The sequence below is a fragment of the Protopterus annectens genome, chromosome 14.part0, assembly GCF_019279795.1.
Source record: "Protopterus annectens isolate FY-2018-M chromosome 14.part0, PAN1.0, whole genome shotgun sequence".
Classification (NCBI taxonomy): Eukaryota; Metazoa; Chordata; order Ceratodontiformes; family Protopteridae; genus Protopterus; species Protopterus annectens.
In genome coordinates this window covers 488354749-488370275 of record NC_056748.1, presented here as the reverse complement: position 1 = coordinate 488370275, position 15527 = coordinate 488354749, and the positions used below count along the sequence as shown (strand labels likewise).

The following is a 15527-nucleotide window of genomic DNA, read 5'->3' as shown; positions in this document are numbered from 1 at the left end:
AACATAAAATGGTCTGGTAAGTTCTGCACTGACTGTACAGCTTTGACATTCATGAAGCAATAGGTTTATAACAGGTCTACTTAAAACAAACATCAGTGATTAAATAAGCTAATTCCATTTCAGATAAATACATTAACTCCATGTTGACTATTTGTGTATACGGCCCTGCAACAGATGTGCACACAAACATTCCATAGTGATAACACAAGTCTTATGGTAAGTATCTGGTATAGCTCTCAGTTTTTTTGCTCAAGAATTCTGAACAAAATTAAAAATTGTGAGATGGCAAAGCCCAAGCTCAGGTACAGTTTTTAAATATTACTTTAATTCACTTAAAAAGTTAAGCTAACAACAGGTTTTGCATCAACATGCGCTGCCTGAAAAATTAGAAGTAGGAATCTCTAATATCTGCCATTATTTACTGGCAGTAATTTACCACAAAATCAATATTTTTATGAGGGACAAGACACAAAATACAAAGTAAAATCAGAGATGTTCTGCAAAATCAGGGACAGATAAGAGGTATGCTATCTGCATGTGTGTTTATGGTTACCATTGCATTTTACAACATTAAAATAATCCTTGTATAGTCACTATGGCATAAAAGGAATTTTAGAAAATAATCTTAATTTATAAGCTAACTGTGCTATCTTCTTGACCCAGCTTCTGTTTTGATAGGTAAGCAATGTATCTGTTATTCGCTGCAGTTAAAGCACAAATGCTTATTTAATACACAAGCTCTAATTTAATGCACTTTAATATATAAACATGTTCACATATATATATGTGTGTGTGTGTGTGTGTGTGTGTGTGTGTGTGTGTCTGTGCGTATTATATATATATATATATATATATATATATATATATATATATATATATATATAAACACAGACACACACGAATGTGTCTTTCCTTCTTTCTTTTCCCCATTTTTGGTAGTCTAATTAGAGAACTTGCTGTTAAGCTTATTTTACCTAAAAGAACCTCACTGAAACCCCCAGATTAGTGAATCTCCTCCCAAATCGCCTACAGAACATCTGAACTGAACATGACATTTGGGGGAATACTGCCCATCTAGTCCAGCTACAGCAATCGTATAGTGAACCACACTTACCATTCATGCTGCATACATCTTTCACTATGTAAGATTCAGCTGTGCAAATTTTTATGTCTGCAGGCAAGTACATTTAAATCAAGGAAGAGAGACAAGAAAGCAACACCTTTCATTACTTAAGCATCCAAGCCATCTTTGGACACACTTCACCCTTGTCTTCTGTTGACCTTCTAACCATGCCTTACTTTTGTTTTTCCTTTTGCTTATAATTAGTCACCATTTTTATTTCTACTCAATTCCTTAGAAGACAATTGCAGAAGTGTATTAATTGTGCACTAAATTCATACATGGTACCTTCCACAGTCACAACAGACTTTTTTCATATGGTGTATGTCCTAAATACACAATTAATGACAAAAATACATAGCAAAATTATTACATTAGAAGACTTTAATTGAGTAAACAAAAATATCACAAGCAAATATCACTCTGAACACAATTTTCTCTCTGCTTATTCAGCTGTATCTTTTTAACTTCTACTATGTGATTAAGGGAGAGACATTTCTAAGAGTGTTGTGCTGTGCAAAATGTCTTTTAAAATTAATTTGTACATCATGGCTTGCATGTTGTATGTCTGGCTAAGCTTATGCCAGCAGGCATGTAAATCTTTCTTGACAAGGGAATGTTTTTGCACTTAATTTAAGGATTCATACTATCAGCTTTACTTCATTTTTTCCTTGTGTTTTTATAATATATACGTACTTGACATTTTATTCCCTAATTGTGAAGCAGTCTATCCAGTTTGTACACAAAATTAATGAATTCTATGACACACTAGTCTACAAATGGTTGACTAGATCAACAGCCTAATATGACTCTATGAACTTAGGTTTAATTACTGATGAAACATTGTTTTAGTATGTATCAAAAATGGTCACCTGCACAGTCAGAAACAGTGTTTACGCAAGTTCTTAAAACAAATTAGTAACATTTGTTACACTAGGATGTCCTACACTCTGAGTGTTAGCAGCACTGTCATCACATGATTTTGGACTTCTTGGAGTTAAAAACATATAAAACAAAAATCCTTATGGAGTTTAAAAGGGGGTGTATGTATATGAGAGAAAGCTATAGAAAAAGGGAGAGTGAATGTGTGTATATAGAGAAAGGGGGGACAAGGTATCTGTGTTTCCTCAGATTAATTATTTTTGTAGTTTCTGGTTTCTTCAACACAATATTGTTTTCCAAAGGTTTGCCATAATGAATCAAATTGATTACACAACCCATAGACCCAATTTGAAAGGTACCTCTTTTTCACTAATTATTTAAACCAATCACTGACTTGGTGTTTAACTCTGTACTGTTTTTGCTCATCCTTTTCATGCTACAACTCTTTCTGCAGCAAATTCATTCTGAAGCATCACTCATGCAGCATTTCTATTGTTCAAAAAGGTTGGAAAACAAAATACGTTATTAATGTTTTATAACAACTGTTGAATATTATAAATGTGTGCAAGTTACTTACAGACTTTCAAACTGAATGTTTGTGTACCCAAGCATTAAAGTATGTACTGATGTTACTAACTAAATTTGAGCCTCAAGTTGCCTCAAGATTTAAAATAAGCTTTTTTTTGTTTTTTTTCCCATCCAGATGGATTTCAGTTTACATTATAGTAAGCTGATTGGCACATTTGTGCCATCTGGCTTCCTACAGCCGATCCACACCCCCCTCAAAGAGAGAAAAAAAAAGATGAAGAAGAGAACTTTGGCTTTTACTATAGAAAGGTGACTGGTATTTTTGCACCAATCGGCTTCCTACAGCAGCCAAATCTAGACCCTCTTTAGCTATTCAAGTGAAGAGCAGAAAAAAACACATTGGCTTTTACTGTAGAAAGCCAGCATCCCCTCATCTCTTAAGCTGAAGTGCAAATAAAAAATGTGTTCATTTTTGTACCAGCATTTTGGTTTGGTACAATGCATGAAATCCCAATCACACCCTGTGACACTTTGTGCCCCAAGCAGGCTGCCCCCTTCATCCTACCTTTGCTATGCCACTGCCACACCAATGCAAGCAAATCAAAACAAGCCTGATACCAGTGATATAACAGTATGCATACACTCACAACTAAACATCACTGGCAGATCATCACTGCCTAGCACTATAAGGGCTAAGCTACTTATCAAACTGTCACATGGTGAGCTTGCCGTTGTTCAGCCCTTGCAGAAGTACAGTGAGACTTGTCTCCAGGCAAGAGTAAGTTAGAGCTAACCATTTCCTAATTACAATGCCCAGAACAAGATTCATTGGAAGCAAAACAGTTTTCACAATCTCAGCTTCTTAACTGTAGAACAACCATCCAAGAAAATTCTTCAGCATTGCATCCTGCTAATTAACTTAATTTTAAGTTTTAATTAATTTTTAATTAAATTGCTAACAACTGTTATCAATGCAATATCTTAACCAAGTACCTTTGCAGTACTAAGTCTCATCTAAGTAAGTGTCCGCTGTAAAAATCTTAAAATGTCTTTCTAATTATGTGCAGTATTAGTCTATCTGCCTGCATGTCCTTGATGCAATAGCTAGGTGTTACATGTGTGTCTGGGAAAATAGTCTATATGTTGTTTGCACATTGAGTCTGGCAACATGGAATTTCATTCAGTTTTTGCACTTGTGTGATTTCTGAATAATAATAAAGTTTACTTTGACTTTTTTTAACTTTGACTGTTAGTCAAAGCATAAAGTTCCCTTTACTGGATGAGCCATTAAGACATTTACAGAAATAATTTGAAATACTTTATGTATCCTTTTTTGACTGGGTTAGTCCCACTAGGTTGGCAGCCTCTTTTCAGAGGGGCTATTTATACTACTGGGGGAATTAACCAGAGCATCAGGGAACTTCCCTACTCATTAGGAGAGTTCTTGTTCCAATCCTAGTGCAGTGGCAGCTGGGACAACAGCACTTAAGGAGATCCAAGAGGGCAGATAGAATAGAGGTGAATGCTGGTGCAGTGTTTCAGGCTCTATAGGATTCTGAGGAACTGTTTCAGCAAAACTGGTTTCATTGATAGCAAACATCCAAAACAATGATGGACGTTTTATTACAATCCTCCAGTTGGGAGGGTTGCTGGATGATGTTTTGGTGAATGGTTGTTGCAGAGTGAGTCATGGAATGGAAACAATATTTCATGGGGTGACATTATGGACAAAATCAAATCAGAGGAATAAGAAGCCATTTTAAACAAGACTGCCAGAAATATAAATCATATGCCAAGACTGTTAAGGAAACTGTAGGGAAAGCAATAAGAGAATTCAGAACAAAGAAGAAAAAGAAATGGACATATATGACATTTGTGATAATTTAATTGTCCCAATGGGAATGAAGCCTTATGAGGTAAGCACATTTATTCCCATTCATAAAGAGATATTTTGCGACACTATTTTTCAGACTGCTTCTGTTCTGGAAAGTTATTTTTGGGGAGTATGGAAAGAAAAAGAACTATGTGGTTAAAGCATTTTGCAGAGAAACATAAAAGAGAATTCATGTTTAATTTCTGCCTAAAGTTGAAAAAGAGACTTTAAAGAGGCATTTAAGCAAATCTGATAACAGAGGATTATGGACTGGTGGATGGGACTGTCATATTGTACTGAAACTGGAGAAAGAAAAATTGTTCATATCCCTAGTATGATAAATATAGATGGTAGTAGTGATGTAAAATACCAGGAGACAACCTAAAACATGTTTTTACTGTGGGGGAAAAAATATATAATTTGATAAGTAACTGTGATAAGAGGAAACATTGTATTTGTGGGGAAACAGGTCATGATGAAAAAAAAAGTATGAATTAAAAAGTTATAAATGTATAAAATTGGGCATTTATGGATGGACTAAAATCTAGAAAAAAGGATGAAGAAGAAAACAAAAGTAAGGACAGTATATGTAGGGAAGAATAAGTCCCGATTAGAAGATAAAGGGAAAGCAGGGAAGCAAGATTACGGTAAAAATAAAGATAAGGATAAAGAAAAAAAATGAAACAGAAAATAATATAGAAGAAGGTCCTGAAATATGTGTTGAGGAAGATATAAACTGGAAAATAGTGAAAGGTAAAAAGAATTGTACTGGCAAAAGATTAAGAGACATACAAAGAAAGTTTAAAGGGATAAGTATAGAAGAGAAAAAGAAAGGCAATGGATAATACAAATTAAATAAATACTTCAAATTTACATATTTTCTGGTGAGCTACAACATAGACAAAGACAATTTTAATGTTTTTTCAGTAAATAGTGTTAAAATATAAGTAGAAAAATAGGCATCCTAAACTGGTGTAGCAAGTGTGATGCCGACATAATAATATTTGAAGATATAAGATTTTTAACACAAGAAGAGAGATTACAAAGAAACTTTGAGGAGGAAATACAAAGATGGATCAAATCTTGCAAGACTTCCTGATCTAGTTTCCATTCTTGAGGGTCTGCCCTTGTTCTGCTCAGCTTCTCTGCCATGCAATTTTCCTCAGACACAATGTAGGATGCCTGTAAAGTGAGATTGTGCTGTGAAGCTATATCCCAAGCTAAAATGACTAGTCTGCAAAGGGGTAAATCCTAGTTCCACTGGTCCATTAAATAGTCATTCTGACTTGTTGGTCTGTCATTGGTTTGGGGGGTGGTTGGAGGGGTTCTTTAATTCTTTTTGGAACCCCTGAAAATTTTTCTTACATGTCTGTTCACCAGAATTTTGTTAAGATTGTTTATTTTGTTTTGATTTTGCTAAAACTGGATGAGGGGGGTTACAATGCCTTAGAAAAATTGTAAAACAGGGCTGAAAAAATCTTAAAGATTCCATGTTTTTGATTACCTCTGCAGCAGAGGAACCAAAAACTAAATCTGCATCCAATGGAGAATTTAATATCTAATTTTACACATTATCTGAGAGGTTCTGAAAATGCAGCAACCAGGTAAACCTCCTCAAAACAGTAGTAGTGGCCATAGCCTTGGAAGAAGTATCAACTGAGTCATACACACATGCTGTAAATAATAAGTAGTGACTTGTACAGTGGAAGAAACTAAACTATTTAATTCTCATTTTCCTTCACAAGAAGAAACTGCAGACAAAACATTCCTCATATATTCACAAATTGTCAGAATAAACTTTAACATACGGGCCTGACAATTCAACATCTGAAAATCAAAGGTACAAAAGCATGCCTTTTTTCCTAAACTTGTCAATAAGCTTCCCATCCTTATGAGGAGTGGGGCTGGGATTAACCAAATGTTTATCAGCAGTAGGATTAACTAAAGCTATAGCTGCTGGGTCAGGTTTGGGAAGAGTGTATACAAATTTGAAAGACTGAAGACCTTTACTCATTCTACCTGCCTTTTAGGGGCAGCATGCTGGCTGTCAGGAAAATTACAGACAGTGACACATACACTCTCCATAGCTGACAGAACTGGGGGAATGGTTGAACATTCTGGTTCCGGAAAATTCCTTCTGTAACAGCTCATAATATTTTCTGAAGGACTGAGAAACCTTAATGTTCTCCCACCAAAACATTCTGGAAATAGTCTCAGAGAAACAGACCCCCCCCCCCCAAGAGAGTCAGAAATTGAGCTCTCCTCTGAGTTTGAATCAGAAAGCTAAGTGGAAAACCCTGTATCTGTTTCTTCATCTTTCTGCCCAGATTCAGTGGCTAACCTCCAGTCCACAGTGGTTGTAGATGATGCACTAGAGGATCTGAGGTAAAAGATGAGTGCTCTGAAGAACAAGGTATAGTCACATCTGAGTCGCTCACCTGCAGCTGAAGCAAACTGCTAGCCTGCTGTGGTTGCAAATGCTGTTTGTTTACATTTTTCTTTTTGTGGCTAGAAGAAAGGCAAACAGTGGGACTGGTAGTTTGTTCTATTATTAAGGCAAAAATTGTGCCTCTTTCCCAGGAAAAACAAGCAGCAAAAGCCAGTAAAAATGTGAGGTCTTTCAAAATCACTTGTTTTTACACAAAAACACAGTACAAAGCACTTTAATACACTTTTATAGCCCAAAGACTAAAATAGACACAGTTTTTCCTAGAAAAAATGGTTTTCAAATACTTTAAGCAGCTTTTAAAATGACAGGAAAAAATGGTCCTGTTTAAAAGTACAGTTAAGTCTCATAACAGTCTGTTAAAATATACACTCCTAGCTTAAGAATAACTTTCTTAAACAGTAAAGTACAACAAAACATTTTTTATATTATGAAGTTTTTTCACAAAAGGGAACTTATCTGCCCAGCAAAGGAACAGCACAAACTGACTACTGATCATTGAAAGCCCATAGATGAGCAATACTTTTCAACAGACACCAAAACCCATTTTTTAGTCAGCTCAGCTCAAGCTGAATAACGATTTGAGTGCAAGGAAGGTACCCTGAAGCTTTGGAGCTGGTCAGCTGTTATATCCTTAGGCTATAACCCAAATAGCTAAGGCTACTGCAGCAGTGATCGGTATGATAAACACGTATAAATGTTACAAAAATCCAAGTTCTGCAATCTTTTCCTGTCAAAAAATAATAAAGTAGAGTAACAGCAGTAAAGACATCTACAGTTAATCAATAGTTCTGACTGCATGAGACAGACCCTACTGTCTAACAGCATATGCACACACTGCAATTATAATAGAAATACTGAAAGTTTTCACAGTAACAGTAAAAACAAGCATTTGTCAAAGATAGAAACCAAATAAACACTACTACAAGCAAGCATTCTCACAGGAATTACAGCAAACAATGACAGAAATAAAATATTAAAATAACTATGTTTTAAATAAACATAAAACTAGAAATAGGATAATGAATCTAACAACAAAATCAAATGAAGGGGTCCCCAAATGGGGCTTATCTGAGCAGTAAGCTGGAAAAATCAGCACTAGATCCTGTGATGAGTCAGAGAACTTTCTTCTTTGTTTGACAGAAAAAGATTGAACACTCACTTTCTATGACAGCTACAAGTTTCCCTCTCAGGATACGCTCAGTCAATCAGCTGTCACAGGAAGTAAGAGGGGAAAGAAGTCTGAACTTTTGGAAGCTGACCAGCACTGGGTTACCTTGGCAAATAACCTGAAATGCCTTTGAGGCAGTGGGAATGATGAACATTATCTGCAATCATCGAAAATACAGTGAAGTATTCTTTTTGTTTATATCTTGCTGTTAGTTATCACTATCAGAGAACAATATTTGTTAAAGAATCAAGACATTAATGGTCCATGCTGCTTCCTCATGTTTAATTTATCCACAATCTCAATAAGGAAGAAAGATTAATACAGCCTGCCAAAGTTGTATTTTAGTAGCCCAATGCCATACTTTATATGGTTGAATGAGTGCAGATGTGATGGTAAAAAGGGGCTATAGTACTTAGATCCGCTCTACTGTCCACAATAATTTGGTGGCCAAGGGATATGGTCACACAGTTCACACCACTGGCACCAATCAGATTGAAATATAAAATGTGCACACAAATGAATCCCTGAACAACTCTTTAAAAGAAATTTGGTCTCAACAACTTGCAAGCAATATGCACTGTTGCCATGAATTGTTGGCTTACATAATCCAGTACAGGCTTCATACTGAACAACCACAACTCAGGGTTTTGGGCCTAGATTCCCAGTCCCCTTTCCCACTTCTCTCTGAATTCACACACACACACACACACACACACACACACACACACACACACACACACACACACACACACACACACACAAAACTAGTAACATTTCGCAATACTGCAGGTTTCTCTCCTACTCCAAGGTAGATCACTATTACATTCCACTACATATTATTTGGCTGAAAAACTCAAGTTACTGTTTTATTCTTCAGAAATAATTCAAACTATAAATATAAATGGTATCATACAGTAGAAAAGCAGCCTGGCTATTTTGAAGTGAATACCAGCATCTAGTCACCTTTCATAGTAAATGCCCTCTTACTAATAAATAAATCAGCCTAAAACTTTCAAAGGTGAATAAATAAACATACCTTACTTAAATGGAAGACGTTGGACAGTAAGGATAAGATTTAAATATAGAGAAGAAATATATAATTACACAGAGAAAACAGAAAAAATAACCACTTTCTGCAGATGAGATGCTTAAATGAGCAATCTGTCTAACAAGTTAAATCTTTCCTAGCTATATTTAACTAGAAGAGTTACTAGGCCCTATATACACTATTTGAAATTTCTGGCCATAACAGGCAGATGTATCAGTACAAAAATAAACTTACTTGTACAGAGTAGCAAACTGGTCTATATTCAGCAAAGATATGGACAATACTCAGTGAAAACAGTAAAATGATGTCTGCCAGTTCAACAGTCTTTGGAAATAGGGACATGCCATCTGTCTGCCAGAAAGTATGCCTTATTATGGGTCATAGTAGAAGACATACCATTATCATCGTCCTTTTAAACCTCTTCTCCTCATTGAGCCATGGGCCATGGTAATTTCTGGAAACTTTTCATGTGGTAATGTCTCAGAGAAATCAGTTATATCCTGTTTTACTTAAAATGTTTGCACTTCTCCCTCTGGCTGCGTCTATACAAACACACATACACACACATAATACACACACATATATATATATTTATATACATAAACATAGAGAGAGAGACAGACATAATATACTTCAGGTGGCTGGCCACCACAACATTGAGCTGCAAATTACTGGACTCAGTTCCTCAACTTCCAATTCACTGAATGTGCTGCAAGGTGAGTGTTGGACATGCCCCAATGCAAGGCATATTATCACCATTTTTGCATTACAAAGATTGCTTCTTCTTTTGTTATAAGACAAACATCAGCTTGACAAAAGCTCCATGTAATCACCTGTATATAAATATAAATATGCAGTTATATATACATATATATGTGTGTGTGTGTTACAACTGTGCTCCAGAGGCATGCATGCTAAGGGTATCGATACAAGATTTGCCATAGAATGTTATTCTGCCTCTGTTGCCATTCTGACACAGCTGGATACCGGATGTTCCTTCAGCAAAACATAAACAACATACGCTGTGGTTAGCCTATAGTCTGTATGTAAAGTGCTGATGTACAGATATTAGCTGCTGATGTTGGCACTAATCTGGTGCAGTATCCACTGAAATGTAACTGAGCGGGTCCTTCCTGAAGGCCGTGTCTACACCTCAAGGAATAATCCCTGAAGCACTGTCTTCCTGCACACATACCAATAACTCTTCTAGATCTGTCAGTCTGTTGCTGCCATGTAGGCCCCTTCTGTGGCCAACCTTTCAGCTGCCATGGAATGTGCCTTTGCCATGGCATAGCATGGCACTGCAGGTTGGTAACATGCTCACACCTCTGATTTAATGTGTAAAGGTACCCCCATGGCATTTATGTCATGCACTACTACCTGACACTATTTCTCTTTTAAAGTCTGGTCAGCAACTCCTCTCCATCAGGCATTGTCCTTGTGCACTAAATGTCTACAGATGGACTTTATTTTCAACAGAGCTAAAACTGTCCAGCTTCTATCTCATCCACCTTGTCCACTGGACATACAGACACCTGTGTACACATGACACAGAGCTACAGACTGCAGATAACTGGGAATAGTAGGATGGTAGCTACAGACAAAGGGTAACCTGGTTATGTCATGCTATTATTCACTTTTTACATTTGTATTACTTTTTACATTTGTTAAAACTAACTTTAAACTATTTTTTCTGTGGTAAAGGTTGCATTATTTTACTTTTGGGGTAAATGTTTAAAGTTCTATTTATTGTGTTTTAATGGGAAAAAATGTTATTTCTTTACAATTTACCTGTACCATTAACTATTACAGAGAGGCTTCCCTGGGAATCATGCACCTTTTTTGGCTTAACTATGGAACAACCTATCAGTTCCATGGTTATTCCTTCTTCCTTTTTTAGCCACAAAAAAAAGAGTTACCAAACAGCCTTTGCTACCACTGCAGGCTATTAAAGTGCCTCAGTAGCAGGTGGATAAGTCTGCTGTGACTAAACCTAATTTCTCGGGCCACTCATCTTTTTCCTTAGGTCCCCACTGGTGTAGTCCCTACAGTCACGTCAACTGGGGATAAGATATGCCTTCTGAAGCTCTTGGAGTGCCCTTAGCAGGCAAGGGAGAGACACACTTGTGGGTCCTGGGAAAATGGGCAGAGAATAGCACTTTGTCTAGCCAGAAAGCCTTGTCCATCCATGGCAATTTTTTTTCTGGCAATTATAACCAACTTTATTAAATGCTCAAAACAACCAGATAGACAAAAAAATAACTCCATACAGAGTCTATGTAACATTATCCCATGCAAGTAAAATGACACTCCCAAAAGCATTTAACATTGCATAATCTGGATTAGACATAGAAGCTATTCCTAGCCTATTACAGTAACAATGAATATCTACTCTAATATCATTAACTAGACATTTCCAGATTTGGAAATTAATAGCTAAGACCACAGTTTTAATCTGTATCAACTAGTTCATTTCTAGAAACATTAATGTTGGGACTGGAGGTAAAATACATAAAACCCAAAACCCTAGGTCCATTGGGGGAGGGTGTCCTCAGGGCCCATTCCCTAAGGAGGTTTTTGCTGGTAAAAAAAACTGCAATCCAAATTTTAGCTTGCTACAGATCCACCATGCCCCAGTATTCCCACTCCTCTTTTCTTGATATACTGGAAAATATTAGGGTTCCACCAAACACCCTAATAATGGCCGATTTCAACTACCCCGCCATTAACTGGGAAAACTACTCATGTAGCAACTCCTTCGCTCAACACTTTCTGGAATTCATGAATAACGATGCCCTCGATCAACTTATCCACACCCCCAGCAGGGGCAACAATATCCTAGACCTAGTCATTACCAACATGAGTGGCCGGTGTTCCACACCTGAAGTCAACTCCTCATTGGTCCGATCTGACCATAAGCTAATCACACTTGATATCCACATCCCGCCCCACCCCCCATTAAGGAAACCATGGTAAAAAATTTCTTCAAAGCCAACTTCATGCTTCTTAAGACAGAAGTGGCAAACTTCATGACACCCATGCAGATGGACAATATAGTTACGACTGCTGAATCCTACACAAATGCACTCTAAAGGCACTTACACGAGTGCACGGATCATGCTATCCCAAATAGAACCAAGACGCTATTTTCCAAAAAGAGAAGCCAATCAGGTGGTCCTCTGCCTTAAACAAACTGTACAACAGAAGGAAGAAACTGTTGCCAAAGAGAGTAAAATCCCATGAGTGGAGGAGATCACTGGTCAGCCTCAGTAAGAAGATGATATCCCTTATAAGATCCTCCAAAGCTAGCTATGAAAACAAAATCGCCACTGATTCTAAGGACAACCACAAAGCATTATATAGCTATGTCAAGAATCACAATGGCAACACCCAGATCTGCTCTGAGTTACAGCACAACGGCACAAAAATTACAGACCAACTGATATTGCCAACATCCTGGCAGATTGGTTCAGTGCTAACTTTACCCCCCTCTCACCCCCTAAAGGGCCCATATCTATACAGGAAGAATGCAGAGTCCCTGTAATCACAACTATGCAGGTAAAAGCTGCACTCTCTAAAGCCAAAAACACAGCATCCATGGGACTGGACAACATCCCAGGCTGTGTTTTACAAGAACTTCAGAAAGAACTGGCTCCTCACCTAAGCAACATGTTCAATCATAGCCTCACATCAGGCTTTGTGCCCACTGAATGGTGCAAAGCAACAGTTAGCCCACTCCACAAAGGGGGAGCCACCGCTGATCCCGGGAACTATCTCCCTATTAGCCTGACAAGCCTGGTCCGCAAGACCATGGAACGTATCATCATGGAACTCATAAACAAAGACATTGGTAACCTCCAAGCTCTGGACCCCACCCAGTTTGGGTTTGTGAAAGGCAGATCATGCCTTCTAAACCTGATCGACTTCTTTGAGGCAATCATCAAAGCTATAGATGAGGATAAGGTGGTTCACACAGCCTATCTTGACCTAGCCAAGGTTTTCGACACCATCCCCCATTCTGGAATTATAGCTAAACTCACTAAACTAGGTATAAATCCCTACATCACAAGATGGGTTGTCAACTGGCTCACTGACAGAACCCACACTGCAAAAGTTGCAGACTCCAAATCTGACTTCAAACCAGTGACAAGTGGAGTACCACAGGGTTCAGTCCTGGGACCTCTCCTGTTTGGTATCTACTTCTCTGAAGTACAGGCTAACACAGAAGGCCTCTGGCTAATGAAGTTCGCAGATGACTGCAAACTAGGAGCCATAGTCGAGTCCCCAAATGATGTGGACATCCTACAGAAGGGCCTCACTGAGACAGATGCCTGGTGTCAGAGCCATGGTCTCAAGCTCAATGCCAAAAAGTGCATTGTCATCCCCTTTGGTAAAAACTGTGTACCCATGAACTACTACATAGGCAGCAGTCTACTTAACACCGAATGTGTAATAAGAGTCCTTGGGACCCAGGTGGACAGTAGTCTCTCCTTTGGTAATCACATCACCACAGTAGAAGGAAGTCCTTCTATGGTACACCTCATCACAAAAGGGTTCTCATACAGGAAAAAAAAGGTCATTGTTCCCCTCTACTCGACACTCATTAGACCCATTATAGAGTACAACGCTCCTTTTGGAATGTATCTCACAAGACATCTGCAGCAGCTGGAAAGGCCACAAAAGTACTTCACAAAGAGGATTACTGGCCTCAAACAGATGCCCTACACTGACCATCTCAAAAAACTCCAGCTTTACTCCATAGAATATCACCTACTCCGAGGTGATCTCTGCCTAACATATAAAGCTATGTTAAACCCAGAGCTGTTGGACATGCTACACTTAAAGAAATCCCAATCCCTCCGAGCTACATGATCTAGGGACCTAAACCTTATCACCACAATAAACAGGACAAGCTGGAGGGATAGATTCCTGTCCCAGAGACCTCCCATACTCTGGAACAAGCTACCCATCTATGTCAAGCAAAGTTCCTCATTAGCACTCTTCAAGAAAAATCTTGATGAGTGGATGGAAAATAGGAAATACACCCCCAGGATCACTTCTGTGGCTCTGCTCGACAGTGGCACAGGAAAATAACTTTTTTGGGTGACATAAGCCAGGGAACCTTCTTGGCTAGGCTTACTTAGGCCCTTTGGCTGATAGCCTAGTACCTACCTATGAACCTATTACTTACTGCTCTGTCTTTCTCTGATGGAAATAAACATGCTTGAATGGTTAAGAAATGCTAAAAAGCTAACTGCCAAGCAATCGTAGACAGCCAAAATTGGGGGGAAAGTATGGTGCCCCCTAGTTCATTAATGTACCACAAGTCTGTGGTGTTATACAACTATGTGAAACTTATGCAGTTTAGTTTGTGTGATAAAGGAATAGACTTTGCACCATTACTCTCAAGGGGACTGGTCTCCAAGGAAACTCTGAGGTGCCTCTAGATATGACTGACTTGGACTTAGAGGAACGTAAGGGGAGACTTGAAACTGGTTCTAGTAATAGCATTCACTAGCACAGTTCCAATATGCAATGATTCAGACAGTTATCTGAAAAATGGAAAGGTGAAAATAAAAATAGACGTAACACATGGAATTGACTGTGTGGTCCCTCAAGTCCAGGAAGCTCTTCTTTTTTGACTAAAACATTCAGGAATATGAACTATTGTCACAAATATAACTGACTATTGACTGGTTCTATGACTCCTAGGTTTAGCAAAGCTGAAGTACCCAATGAAGAATTTCTTCTTGTTTGGGAGAGTGTTGAGGAACTCCCAGAAAATGGAAGACTGAAGGGGGGGTGTCTAAAACAAAAGTTAGAAATTTGATCTCCCTGTTTTAATAAACAGTTTATATTACCCAGAAATAACTTCACAAGCACTCAGGAAAACAGTTGGCATAATGGTTAAGGTGTTCATCTCTCATGCACAAGGTTCAATCCTGACTTCTGGCCAATGCCTGTTTGGAGTTTGCATGTTGTCCCTGTGTCTCTGTGGGGTTTCTCCCACCTCAAAAAAAACATGCTAAGTGTTTTCCATTTCAGACTCACCAATGAATGGAGCTGTGGGCAGCAGCACAGACATAGGGGGAAGAGTTGTACAGACCAACCGCTTTGGACATCTCTTGTGGTGTGCATTATCCTCAACACAGGAGAACATGGATCACAGACTGTGCACTGTGGTAGGGCTAGCCACTCAATGGTGTAAAATTATGGTTCTAGGTGATTTGATCATGTTGAGTAATGCTGTCAAATGGGCATAAATATGTGCCAATGATAAGTGGGTTCAGGACCCAACCTATGCCAGCGAACCATGCTAACAGTGAGAGGGGTGTAGCTGCCCCTATTGGCCAGTGCATGCCCGCCGTAAAGCCCAGCATTCTTAACTCAGTAAGGTACTGGCCAGCAGGTGTCCACTTTCCCAACCTGGATTACCTGGGATAGATCTGTTGAGCAAAA

The 15527-nt window shown here is 38.4% G+C and overlaps 1 protein-coding gene across 2 annotated transcripts in view; it reads right to left on the bottom strand.

Moving 5' to 3' along the window:
• The window catches only part of SLIT1 (slit guidance ligand 1), a 3022655-nt gene that overhangs the window by 2409141 nt on the left and 597987 nt on the right, over positions 1-15527 (bottom strand). The gene's annotated exons all lie outside the window — the stretch shown is intronic.